The sequence below is a fragment of the Salvelinus namaycush genome, chromosome 25, assembly GCF_016432855.1.
Source record: "Salvelinus namaycush isolate Seneca chromosome 25, SaNama_1.0, whole genome shotgun sequence".
NCBI lineage: Eukaryota > Metazoa > Chordata > Actinopteri > Salmoniformes > Salmonidae > Salvelinus > Salvelinus namaycush.
The window spans coordinates 38,209,687-38,223,112 of NC_052331.1; the positions used below are offsets into that span (position 1 = coordinate 38,209,687).

A 13,426-nucleotide genomic window follows, 5' to 3' on the forward strand; every position below is an offset into this window, starting at 1 on the left:
TACAATCTCTACCTCTGTCTTTCCGTCTAACATTACTATACCAGGTGAATTATTTTTCTTCTTCATTATAGTCAAAACAAACATAACTTCTGTTCACAGGAAGGCCACTTTAATTACTATGTTCTCTCTTGTTTCGCTGGTTGTACTTTCCCATATGATGCCTTGTGACCCTGCTCTACCACATAGTTTACTAATGTGGTGATGTTTGGCATACGAGTGAATTTGTCTTTTTACGCCGCCAAATTCACTACATCTTGTATCAACACAGAACCCTCAAATGTACATCTTTAGCGATTGTTTAAATGTGGCGTGATACAACGTTTGACTATTTGTAAACATAATTCGTGCTCTCTGTAATATTTTACCTAATACCCACTGTCCTTGATTCTGACAAAGATTATTCCCAAAATCTGCCAAGGGGCATCGTTGATCCAAGCTTTCTGATTCATAACGCATAATACTTTTCTTGCCTCACAAAGGCAGTCAATCATTCAAGCTAACTGGCTAAAGTTGGCTAGCTAACTGGCTAACGCTACTTCCAGACACAAGAGACACGAGAACACATCTTTACTCTGCATTCTACTCATCCAGCAGAGCTGGTTAGAATTTTTAGCATGTTATTCAAAGTGTTGGTGACTAACTTTGCTGCTGGCAATAATTTATATTACATTATTTTCCATAACTACTCGTCTGAATGTACCAGAGTGCCGAATAACTGATGAATTTACCAACGCTCAACACCCATTGAAATTCGAACAAATGGCCAGAGCGAATTTACAAAGCACCCCATTTAACAATGTCGCACAACGACTATACCATTTAGCTAAGCTAAGAATGACGTGAATAGTCAAGTCGATATGAACGTTAGGTAGTTGGACAGCAAAGTTAAATATATTATCAAGTTCGATGCAATGATATGCTATGCGGTTCATAAGGATACCGCAACCAAAAATATGTCATAATTAGTTAAAACAAAGAATTTGTATCTACTGTACATACTCAAATTACTTTTAACAAATAGTTAGTTAGTGAGATTACGCTGAGTACATCTACTAATCTTTATTTTATCGGTTTTATCTTTTATGTCATTGTGCAAAGTCACAATTATATCCCTGAATTCGCTATTAGATTGGAATTTTCCTATCAGCGAGGAGATGCTGCCGAATTATATCCATGATTTTATTTGCTTTTCCCATATTCGAGTCAAATTGGTAGAATGCTCATGCGCTTCTTTTAGTATGCTCTTCTTTTAGTATGCGCTTCTATTAGTGCCTCTATGGCTTTGCTGTAGTTTACCTCTTCTTGTAACATCTGCTTCCAACTCACACCCTCAAACACATAGATCCCCTGAACACAGCTCACTTTCCATGCTCACACTCTCAAACACCTAGATCCCCTGAACGCAGCTCACTCTCCAGATCCCAATCACCTGAATTCTAATCGCCTGTTCACATACCTGTATTTCATTATCACACACTACTTAGTTCAGTTCTTTGCACCCCATCACTGTGAGGTATTGTTTGTTTTGTGACACACGTCTTTCAGAGCGCTGGTTTTCCCGTGATGTACTCCTGTGTAGGATAGTTTTTTCCTGCCTCACTAATGACGCCTTTTGCCTATTCCCTGCCTGTACTTTAGCCTATCGGATTTCCTGTTATCTACCTATTGCTTGATCTCCCGGACTACGTTGCTAGCCTTTTCCCTGCCTGTACTGTTGCCCTTTTGGACCCCCCTGTGTATGACCTTCTGCCTGCCCCTGTGGTCCTTTGCAATAAACACCTGCTGCGCCCTGCGTTTGAAACCAGCTCTCTGTCTCCCCTCGTGTTCATTATACTTCTGTGATGGTTATTTATGTTCCTCTCTGCACGTGGTTTTAATATATGCCATATCTTTTTTCTGAGACTATAACTCAGTCATATAATGCTTAACATTAACAAATGATCCATAAAGAGAACATTCTGAACCATTCTGAATACTTTGTACACCCGTTTTGTACGTCTACGTATGGGTGCACAAGTTTATATATTATCACTATCAAATTTCTAATAAACGATTATACACATACCATTTATAAAAAAATATATATCTTCACAGAATCCATGTATAACGTAGGAAATCTTAGGTACTCACATTAATTAATCACTCCGTGTGCGTTTCCAACGACTCTCCGCTGCTACAAAGTGTCAGCTGTGCCTCCATGCTCCCAACGGAAACCCGGACGGGTCATAGGAATAATGCTCCACATGTATCCTCAATGCTTCTTTAGACTTCCAAAAATTATAGATTTGCCTGCTACTTTCTGAAAACAACATCAAGCTCTCAATACCACCCCCGTGATATTCTGATGGGCAGTGATGGACGGAACCCCACGATAATGCGACATATCTAAACCTATTATCCGAATTGTAAATAATCCTTACATTTCTATATCTCATTATCCAAAACTTCAGTTTAACCCTTATTTCCACACTCACACAACTCTCATTCACATTCACACAGTACTGTTCCCAAAACATGAATGTTCCCAAAACAAAAAATGTATTGTTTTCTACATTTTTATAACCTGCGGGAATATTTTCTAATTTCTATCTCAAGGTTAGTTCCTTGCATAACACAACTCATACATTTTACATTTGGTACAGGATCTCATAACCTTAAAACGGTAGTAACTTCACAATTTATTTCTAAAATGGGGTTTGGTTTAAAACAATTACATTTGCACCTTATTATTTTTATACTATATCATTATAATGCATTGTCTCTTATTTCTATAGCGCTTTTCTCAAACCACACAGGCCTGTTGCTTTAAGGTCTTAAAGTAGCTCAAACAGATTATAGTTTCATCCAGTTCACACAGATTCTGGATGCTAATGTTAATTAATCTTAACTAGTTCACACAGATTTTAGTTTTAATCCAGATCACACAGATCTGAGCTTTAATCCAGTTTACACAGATTCTGGATGTTAACGTCAGATGGCAGCTCCCTCAGAACTCCATTTTCAAAAAATAAATAAAGAATAATTGTTTCCAAGAAATGTCAGTCTCGCCCTATTTATCTGTCTCAGTTTGGAACACCGTAACCACCCGCATGACACCCTCCTTCAGATCTTAGGCAGGTCCATGGCTTCTCCTTCAGTGGAGAGCGGGTTTCCCTTGAGCCAGTTGGTGTGGCCCCCGTGAAACCAAGGTCCTCAGGAGCAGTCAGTATATGGAGATTGGTGTCCAAATCTGGGTCGCCAAATAGAGAGGACAATCTATGAGTAGGGTGACTGGTGTCTTTGACAATTTTTAGGGCCTTCCTCTGACACCGCCTGGTATAGAGGTCCTGGATGGCAGGAAGCTTGGCCCCAGTGATGTACTAGGCCGTTCACACTACCCTCTGTGGTGCCTTGCGGTCGGAGGCCGAGCAGTTCCCATACCAGGCAGTGATGCAACCAGTCAGGATGCTCTCGATTGTGCAGCTGTAGAACCTTTTGAGGATCTGAGGACTCATGCCAAATCTTTTCAGTCTCCAGCGAGGGAATAGGTTTTGTTGTGCCCTCTTCACGACTGTCTTGGTGTGCTTGGACCATGTTAGTTTGTTGGTGATGTGGACACCAAGGAACTAGAAGCTCTCAACCTGCTCCACTGCAGCCCCGTCAATGAGAATGGGGGCGTGCTCGGTCCTCTTTTTCCTGTAATCCACAATCATCTCCTTAGTCTTGGTTACGTTGAGGGAGAGGTTGTTGTCCTGGCACCACGCGGCCAAGTCTCTGACCTCCTCCCTATAGGTTGTCTAGTCGTTGTTGGTGATCAGGCCTACCACTGTTGTGGCAAACTTAATGATGGTGTTGGAGTCGTGCCTGGCCATGCAATCATGAATGAACAGGAAGTACAGGAGGGGACTGAGCACACACCCTTGTGCTGAGAATCAGCTTGGCGGATGTGTTACCTATTCTTACCACCTGGGTGCGGTCCGTCAGGAAGTCCAGGATCCAGTTGCAGAGGGAGGTGTTTAGTCCCAGGGTCCTTAGATTATTGATGAGCTTTGAGGGCACTATGGTGTTGAACGCTGAGCTGTAGTCAATGAATAGCATTCTCACATAGGTGTTCCTTTTGTCAAGGTGGGAAAGGGCAGTGTGGAGTGCAATAGAGATTGCATCATCTGTTGATCTGTTGGGGCGGTATGCAAATTGGAGTGGGTCTAGGGTTTCTGGCATAATTCTGTTGATGTGAGCCATGACCAGCCTTTCAAAGCACTTCATGGCTACAGACGTGAGTGCTACGGGTCGGTAGTTACCTTAGTGTTCTTGGGCACAGGCACTATGGTGGTGTGCTTGAAACATGTTGCTATGAGGTTGAAAATTTCAGTGAAGACACTTGCCAGTTGGTCAGCGCATGCTCGCAGTACACGTCCTGGTAATCCGTCTGGCCCTGCGGCCTTGTGAATGTTGACCTGTTTAAAGTCTTACTCACATCGGCTGTGGAGAGCGTGATCACAGTCTTCCAGAACAGCTGGTGCTCTCATGCATGTTTCAGTGTTATTTGCCTCGAAGCGAGCATAGAAGTAGTTTAGCTCGTCTGTTAGGCTTGTGTCACTAGGCAGCTCTCAGCTGTGCTTCCCTTTGTAGTCTGTAATGGTTTTTAACCTTTCTCGCCCAGGGGTTCCACAAGCGGAACACCCACAACATTCCGCTGAAAAGGCAGCATGCGAAATAAAAAAAATAAAAATCAGAAATATGTAACTTTCACACATTAACAAGTCCAATACAGCAAATGAAAGATAAACATCTTGTTAATCTACCCATCGTGTTCGATTTTTAAAATGTTTTACAGCGAAACACAACATATATTTATGTTAGATCGCCACCAAATCCAAAAAACACACAGCCATTTTTCCCAGCCAAAGATAGTCACACAAAAGTAGAAATAGATATAAAATTAATCACTAACCTTTGATAATCTTCATCAGATGACACTCATAGGACATCATGTTACACAATACATTTATGTTTTGTTCGATAATGTGCATATTTATATCCACAAATCTCGGTTTACATTGGCGCCATGTTCAGAAATGCCTCCAAAATATCCGGAGTAATTACAGAGAGCCACGTCAAATAACAGAAATACTCATCATAAACTTTGATGAAAGATACATGTTTTACATATAATTAAAGATACACTTGTTCTTAATGCAACCGCTGTGTCAGATTTTTTTTAAACTTTAGTAAAAAGCACACAATGCAATAATCTGAGACGGCGTTCAGATTTAACAAAATTTCTCCGCCATGTTGGAGTCAACAGAAATACGAAATTACATCATAATTATTCCCTTACCTTTGATTATCTTCATTATCATTATCTTCAGCATTATCCATATCAAGTGCCCAATGATATGTTACAAACAAAGACTGGTTTGTCAAATCGCTGTGAGCAGGGTTCGAACCTGCGCGGGGAGACCCCATTGGATTTCGAGTCCAACGCCTTAAACTCTCGGCCATCACAGCTTCTTCTGTTACGTACAAAGCCTTAACCAGTCTGCTATTTCGTTCTGACCATTTTACCTCTAAAATGACCAGATTATCGCTACTGAAGAGCCTACTTGAAATGTTTGTTATGGAAGATATATTCTGAGCACTTGAATCAAAGGACAAGTCCACGGTTTAAGGACATTATCCATATCAAGTCCCCAATGACATGTTACAAATAAAGACTGGATCGTCAAAGCGCTGCGCTCAGGGTTCAAACCTGCGCTGGGAGAACCCATTGGATTTCGCGTCCAACGCTTTAACCACTCTGCAATCAAAGCTTGCTGAGGTAGATCACACAAGGACAAAAGTATCCAAATTCAACTGCCTAAATGAAATATTTTTCAAGCAAAGTAAAATAAGCTATTTTCTGAGCACTTCAATCGTTGGACGAGCCCACAAAATAAGGACAATTTAACTTCTCTAGGGTAGGGGGCAGCATTAGGAATTTTGGATGAAATGCATGCCCAAATTAAACTGCCTGCTTCTCAGGCCCAGAAGATATGATATGCATATAACTGGTAGATTTGGATAGGAGACACTCTAAAGTTTCCAAAACTGTAAGAATAGTGTCTGTGAGTATAACAGAACTGATTTGGCAGGCGAAAACCTGAGAAAAATCCATTCAGGAAGTCGTTTTTTTGTTGTTTTGGAGTTTTCTATTCAATGCCATTACAGTATCCATTGACTTAGGACTCAAATTGCAGTTTCTATGCCTTCCACTAGATGTCAACAGTCTTTAGAAATTGTTTCAGGCTTGTATTCTGAAAAATTAGGAAGTAAGAGCAGTTTGAACGAGTGGACCCTAAAGTGTCACAGAGCTTTTTCATGCGCGAGACCCAGAGAGTGCGGTTCTTGTTTACCTTTTAAATTGACGACGTTATTGTCCGGTTGAAATATTATCGATTATTTAGGCTAAAAACAACCTGAGGATTGAATATATACATCGTTTGACATGTTTCTATGAACTTTACGGATACAATTTGGATTTGTTTGTCTTCCTGTTTTGACTGCATTTGAGCCTGTGGATTACTGAAGAAAACGCGCGAACAAAAGTGAGGTTTTTGTATATAAAGAGACTTTATCGAACAAAACGAACATTTATTGAGTAAATGAATGTCTGCTGAGTGCAACCATATGAAGATCATCAAAGGTAAGGGATTAATTTTATCTCTATTTCTGACTTGTGTAACTGTTCTACTTGGCTGGTTACTGTTTGTAATGATTAGTCTAGTGGGCTATGTTCTCAAATAATCGTAAGGTATGCTTTCGCCGTAAAGCATTTTTTAAATCTGACACCGTGGTTGGATTCACAAGAAGTTCATCTTTAAACCTATGTAAAATATGTTTTGTTTTCTGAATTTTTATAATGAGTATTTCTGTATTTGAATTTGGCGCCCAGCAGTTTGAAGAGGTGGGACGCTAACGTCTCACGTACCCAAGGAGATAGATCCAATTATTAAAGGTCTACTTTACCATCGCCCTGTAAGCAGAGTTGAAAACTGTACAGGGAGAACAAATTGGATTTCAATTCCAATGCTTAAACCACTTGGCCATCGCAGCAGTAGGAATCTAAGGAAAGTGATGAGGAGAAAGCAGAAGTGGGCTATACGCTTCGAGCAAGGTAAGAACATGGGTGGGGAGACCCCATTGAAATTCAGGTCCAACGTCGAAAGAACTCGGCCATTGAATGCTGTTGGAATGCAAGTAAAGGGATTGGGATTTGGAAACAGACATCATTGGTGTAAAATGGTCAACTTGATGGCACGACATATTGATCTTGTTGCGCCAAGTAACCTCGGTCCTTTCCAAAGCTGTGAAGTTTGGAAGTTTAATGTGCAAGTCAAAAAACTATGTGCAGAGAAAGTACAAGTGAGTACAAGTACAAGTTATTCACTGAGAATAAGATTTTAAAAAGGACAATTCCATGTATTAAGGACATTATCCATATCAAGTCACCAAGTATATGTTAAAAATAAAGACAGGTTTGACATAGCGATGTGAGCAGGGTTCGAACCTGCGCGGGGAGACCCCATTGTATTACAAGACCAACGCCTTAACCACTCGTCCATCTCAGCTACTTCTTTTACTTACGATGCCTTACCCAGTCCGCTATCTCATTCTGACCATTTTACCTCTAAAATGACCAGATTATCGCTACTGAAGAGCCTACTTGAAATGTTTGTAATGGAAGATACATTCTGAGCACTTGAATCAAAGGACAAGTCCACGGTTTAAGGACATTATCCATATCAAGTCCCCAATGACATGTTACAAATAAAGACTGGATCGTCAAAGCGCTGTGTGCAGGGTTCAAACGTGCGCTGGGAGATCCCATTGAATTTCGAGTCCAACGCTTTAACCACTCGGCAATCAATGCTTTCTGAGGTGGATCACACAAGGACAAAAGTATCCAAATTCAACTGCCTAATTGAAATATTTTTCAAGCAAAGTAAAATAAGCTATTTTCTGAGCACTTCAATCGTTGGACGAGCCCATAAAGTAAGGACAATTTAACTTCTCTAGGGTAGGGGGCAGCATTAGGAATTTTGGATGAAATGCATGCCCAAATTAAACTGCTTGCTTCTCGGGCCCAGAAGATATGATATGAAAACTGTACAGGGAGAACAAATTGGATTTCAATTCCAATGCTTAAACCACTTGGCCATCGCAGCAGTAGGAATCTAAGGAAAGTGATGAGGAGAAAGCAGAAGTGGGCTATACGCTTCGAGCAAGGTAAGAACATGGGTGGGGAGACCCCATTGAAATTCAGGTCCAACGTCTAAAGCATTCGGCCATTGAATGCTGTTGGAATGCAAGTAAAGGGATTGGGATTTGGAAACAGACATCATTGGTGTAAAATGGTCAACTTGATGGCACGACATATTGATCTTGTTGCGCCAAGTAACCTCGGTCCTTTCCAAAGCTGTGAAGTTTGGAAGTTTAATGTGCAAGTCAAAAAACTATGTGCAGAGAAAGTACAAGTGAGTACAAGTACAAGTTATTCACTGAGAATAAGATTTTAAAAAGGACAATTCCATGTATTAAGGACATTATCCATATCAAGTCACCAAGTATATGTTAAAAATAAAGACAGGTTTGACATAGCGATGTGAGCAGGGTTCGAACCTGCGCGGGGAGACCCCATTGTATTGCAAGACCAACACCTTAACCACTCGGCCATCTCAGCTACTGCTTTTACTTACGATGCCTTACCCAGTCCGCTATCTCATTCTGACCATTTTACCTCTAAAATGACCAGATTATCGCTACTGAAGAGCCTACTTGAAATGTTTGTAATGGAAGATACATTCTGAGCACTTGAATCAAAGGACAAGTCCACGGTTTAAGGACATTATCCATATCAAGTCCCCAATGACATGTTACAAATAAAGACTGGATCGTCAAAGCGCTGTGAGCAGGGTTCGAACCTGCGCGGGGAGACCCCATTGGATTTCGAGTCCAACGCCTTAACCTCTCGGCCATCACAGCTTGCTATGTTAAATACACTATCTCATTCTGACCATTTTTCCTCTAAAAAGACCAGATTATCAATATAGAAGAGCCTACTTGAAATGTTTGTTATAGAAGATAAATTCTGAGCACTTGAATCAAAGGACATGTCCACGCATTATCCATATCAAGTGCCCAATGACATGTTACAAATAAAGACTGGATCGTCAAAGCGCTGCGCTCAGGGTTCAAACCTGCGCTGGGAGAACCCATTGGATTTCGCGTCCAACGCTTTAACCACTCTGCAATCAAAGCTTGCTGAGGTAGATCACACAAGGACAAAAGTATCCAAATTCAACTGCCTAATTGAAATATTTTTCAAGCAAAGTAAAATAAGCTATTTTCTGAGCACTTCAATCGTTGGACGAGCCCATAAAGTAAGGACAATTTAACTTCTCTAGGGTAGGGGGCAGCATTAGGAATTTTGGATGAAATGCATGCCCAAATTAAACTGCCTGCTTCTCGGGCCCAGAAGATATGATATGAAAACTGTACAGGGAGAACAAATTGGATTTCAATTCCAATGCTTAAACCACTTGGCCATCGCAGCAGTAGGAATCTAAGGAAAGTGATGAGGAGAAAGCAGAAGTGGGCTATACGCTTCGAGCAAGGTAAGAACATGGGTGGGGAGACCCCATTGAAATTCAGGTCCAACGTCGAAAGAACTCGGCCATTGAATGCTGTTGGAATGCAAGTAAAGGGATTGGGATTTGGAAACAGACATCATTGGTGTAAAATGGTCAACTTGATGGCACGACATATTGATCTTGTTGCGCCAAGTAACCTCGGTCCTTTCCAAAGCTGTGAAGTTTGGAAGTTTAATGTGCAAGTCAAAAAACTATGTGCAGAGAAAGTACAAGTGAGTACAAGTACAAGTTATTCACTGAGAATAAGATTTTAAAAAGGACAATTCCATGTATTAAGGACATTATCCATATCAAGTCACCAAGTATATGTTAAAAATAAAGACAGGTTTGCCATAGCGCTGTGAGCAGGGTTCGAACCTGCGCGGGGAGACCCCATTGGATTTCAAGTCCAACGCCTTAACCACTCGGCCATCACAGCTACTTCTGTTACCTACGACGCCTTACCCAGTCCGCTATCTCATTCTGACCATTTTACCTCTAAAATGACCAGATTAGCCTACTTGAAATGTTTGTAATGGAGGATATATTCTGAGCACTTGAATCAAAGGACAAGTCCACGGTTTAAGGACATTATCCATATCAAGTCCCCAATGACATGTTACAAATAAAGACTGGATCGTCAAAGTGCTGTGTGCAGGGTTCAAACGTGCGCTGGGAGATCCCATTGAATTTCGAGTCCAACGCTTTAACCACTCGGCAATCAAAGCTTTCTGAGGTGGATCACACAAGGACAAAAGTATCCAAATTCAACTGCCTAATTGAAATATTTTTCAAGCAAAGTAAAATAAGCTATTTTCTGAGCACTTCAATCGTTGGGCGAGCCCATAAAGTAAGGACAATTTAACTTCTCTAGGGTAGGGGGCAGCATTAGGAATTTTGGATGAAATGCATTCCCAAATTAAACTGCCTGCTTCTCGGGCCCAGAAGATATGATATGAAAACTGTACAGGGAGAACAAATTGGATTTCAATTCCAATGCTTAACCTGTTATGGCTGCAAGGGGCAGTATTGAGAAGCCAGTTAAATCGTGCCCATTTCAAACGGCCTCGTACTCAATTCTTGCTCGTACAATATGCATATTATTATTACTATTGGATAGAAAACACTCTCTAGTTTCTAAAACCGTTTGAATTATTTCTCTGAGTGAAACAGAACTCATTCTGCAGCACATTTCCTGACCAGGAAGTGGAATGTCAGAAATCGATGCTCTGTTCAACTTCCTGCCTATACATGGGCATGATACGTAAGAGTCTACGTACACTTCATACACCTTCCCCTGGTTGTCAAGAGGCGGTGAGAGAAGAAATTTCGTGTTTATCTTGGTCTGAGGTGGAATTAAAGCTCTTTGTATGACGTGACCGTCCATTTCCTGTTTCTGGAGCGCGCGAAAGGGGACATGGATTTGCCTTCTGTTTAGCTGTCGTTATGGACGACTAACATCTCCGGTTTAGATTTTATTTGATACATGTGACCATATCATCGTAAAGTATGTTTTTTCAATATAGTTTAATCAGATTATTGAAATTTTTTCGGGAGTTTTGCCGTGTTCCGTTCTCTGACTTTGTTGACGTTGGAGAGATCCGTGCCACTTGGCAAGTGCCCATGCTAAATCAAGAGGGAAATTTGCCATTCCAGATCCAAACAACGACTGTTCTGGACAAAGGACACCTTGTCCAACATTCTGACGGAAGATCACCAAAAGTAAGAAACATTTTATGATGCTATTTCTAATATCTGTCGTGCATGTGAACTGGTCGTCGGCGCCCAAGTGTTTCTGGCTATTGTGGCTACGCTAATATAACGCTATATTGTGTTTTCGCTGTAAAACACTTGATAAATCGGAAATATTGTCTGGAATCACAAGATGCCTGTCTTTCAATTGCTGTACACTATGTATTTTTCAGAAATGTTTTATGATGAGTATTTAGATATTTGGCGTTGGTGTCTGTAATTTTTCTGTCTGCTTTCGGTGCAATTTCTGACTGTAGCTGCAATGTAAACTATGATTTATACCTGAAATATGCACATTTTTCTAACAAAACATATGCTATACAATAAATATGTTATCAGACTGTCATCTGATGAAGTTGTTTCTTGGTTAGTGGCTATTTATATCTTTATTTGGTCGAATTTGTGATAGCTACTGATGGAGTAAAAAACTGATGGAGTAAGAAAAGTGGTGTCTTTTGCTAACGTGGTTAGCTAATAGATTTACATATTTTGTCTTCCCTGTAAAACATTTTAAAAATCGGACATGTTGGCTTGATTCACAAAATGTGTACCTTTCATATGCTGTATTGGACTTGTTAATGTGTGAAAGTTAAATATTTAAAAAAATATATCTTTTGAATTTCGCGCCCTGCACTTGAGCTGGATGTTGTCATAAGTGTACCGACGTCGGGCTGCAGCCAAAACTGGTTAAACCACTTGGCCATCGCAGCAGTAGGAATCTAAGGAACGTGATGAGGAGAAAGCAGAAGTGGGCTATACGCTTCGAGCAAGGTAAGAACATGGGTGGGGAGACCCCATTGAAATTCAGGTCCAACGTCGAAAGAACTCGGCCATTGAATGCTGTTGGAATGCAAGTAAAGGGATTGGGATTTGGAAACAGACATCATTGGTGTAAAATGGGCAACTTGATGGCACGACATATTGATCTTGTTGCGCCAAGTAACCTCGGTCCTTTCCAAAGCTGTGAAGTTTGGAAGTTTAATGTGCAAGTCAAAAAACTATGTGCAGAGAAAGTACAAGTGAGTACAAGTACAAGTTATTCACTGAGAATAAGATTTTAAAAAGGACAATTCCATGTATTAAGGACATTATCCATATCAAGTCACCAAGTATATGTTAAAAATAAAGACAGGTTTGCCATAGCGCTGTGAGCAGGGTTCGAACCTGCGCGGGGAGACCCAATTGGATTTCAAGTCCAACGCCTTAACCACTCGGCCATCGCAGCTACTTCTGTTATCTACGACGCCTTACCCAGTCCGCTATCTCATTTTGACCATTTTACCTCTAAAATGACCAGATTAGCCTACTTGAAATGTTTGTAATGGAGGATATATTCTGAGCACTTGAATCAAAGGACAAGTCCACGGTTTAAGGACATTATCCATATCAAGTCCCCAATGACATGTTACAAATAAAGACTGGATCGTCAAAGTGCTGTGTGCAGGGTTCAAACGTGCGCTGGGAGATCCCATTGAATTTCGAGTCCAACGCTTTAACCACTCGGCAATCAAAGCTTTCTGAGGTGGATCACACAAGGACAAAAGTATCCAAATTCAACTGCCTAATTGAAATATTTTTCAAGCAAAGTAAAATAAGCTATTTTCTGAGCACTTCAATCGTTGGGCGAGCCCATAAAGTAAGGACAATTTAACTTCTCTAGGGTAGGGGGCAGCATTAGGAATTTTGGATGAAATGCATGCCCAAATTAAACTGCCTGCTTCTCGGGCCCAGAAGATATGATATGAAAACTGTACAGGGAGAACAAATTGGATTTCAATTCCAATGCTTAACCTGTTATGGCTGCAAGGGGCAGTATTGAGTAGCCAGTTAAATCGTGCCCATTTCAAACGGCCTCGTACTCAATTCTTGCTCGTACAATATGCATATTATTATTACTATTGGATAGAAAACACTCTCTAGTTTCTAAAACCGTTTGAATTATTTCTCTGAGTGAAACAGAACTCATTCTGCAGCACATTTCCTGACCAGGAAGTGGAATGTCAGAAATCGATGCTCTGTTCAAC

At 40.7% G+C, this 13,426-nt stretch overlaps 4 non-coding genes across 4 annotated transcripts; all 4 read right to left on the reverse strand.

Annotated features, from left to right (window-relative positions):
* Window positions 1-5,408: 5,408 nt before the first annotated feature.
* On the reverse strand, window positions 5,409-5,490 carry trnas-cga. The gene has a single exon. It is a non-coding gene; the product is annotated as a tRNA-Ser (tRNA).
* Window positions 5,491-8,921: 3,431 nt separating this feature from the next.
* trnas-cga lies at window positions 8,922-9,003 on the reverse strand. Its single transcript has one exon. It is a non-coding gene; the product is annotated as a tRNA-Ser (tRNA).
* Window positions 9,004-10,007: 1,004 nt separating this feature from the next.
* trnas-uga lies at window positions 10,008-10,089 on the reverse strand. The gene has a single exon. It is a non-coding gene; the product is annotated as a tRNA-Ser (tRNA).
* Window positions 10,090-12,545: 2,456 nt separating this feature from the next.
* Window positions 12,546-12,627, reverse strand: trnas-uga. The gene has a single exon. It is a non-coding gene; the product is annotated as a tRNA-Ser (tRNA).
* Window positions 12,628-13,426: the final 799 nt, after the last annotated feature.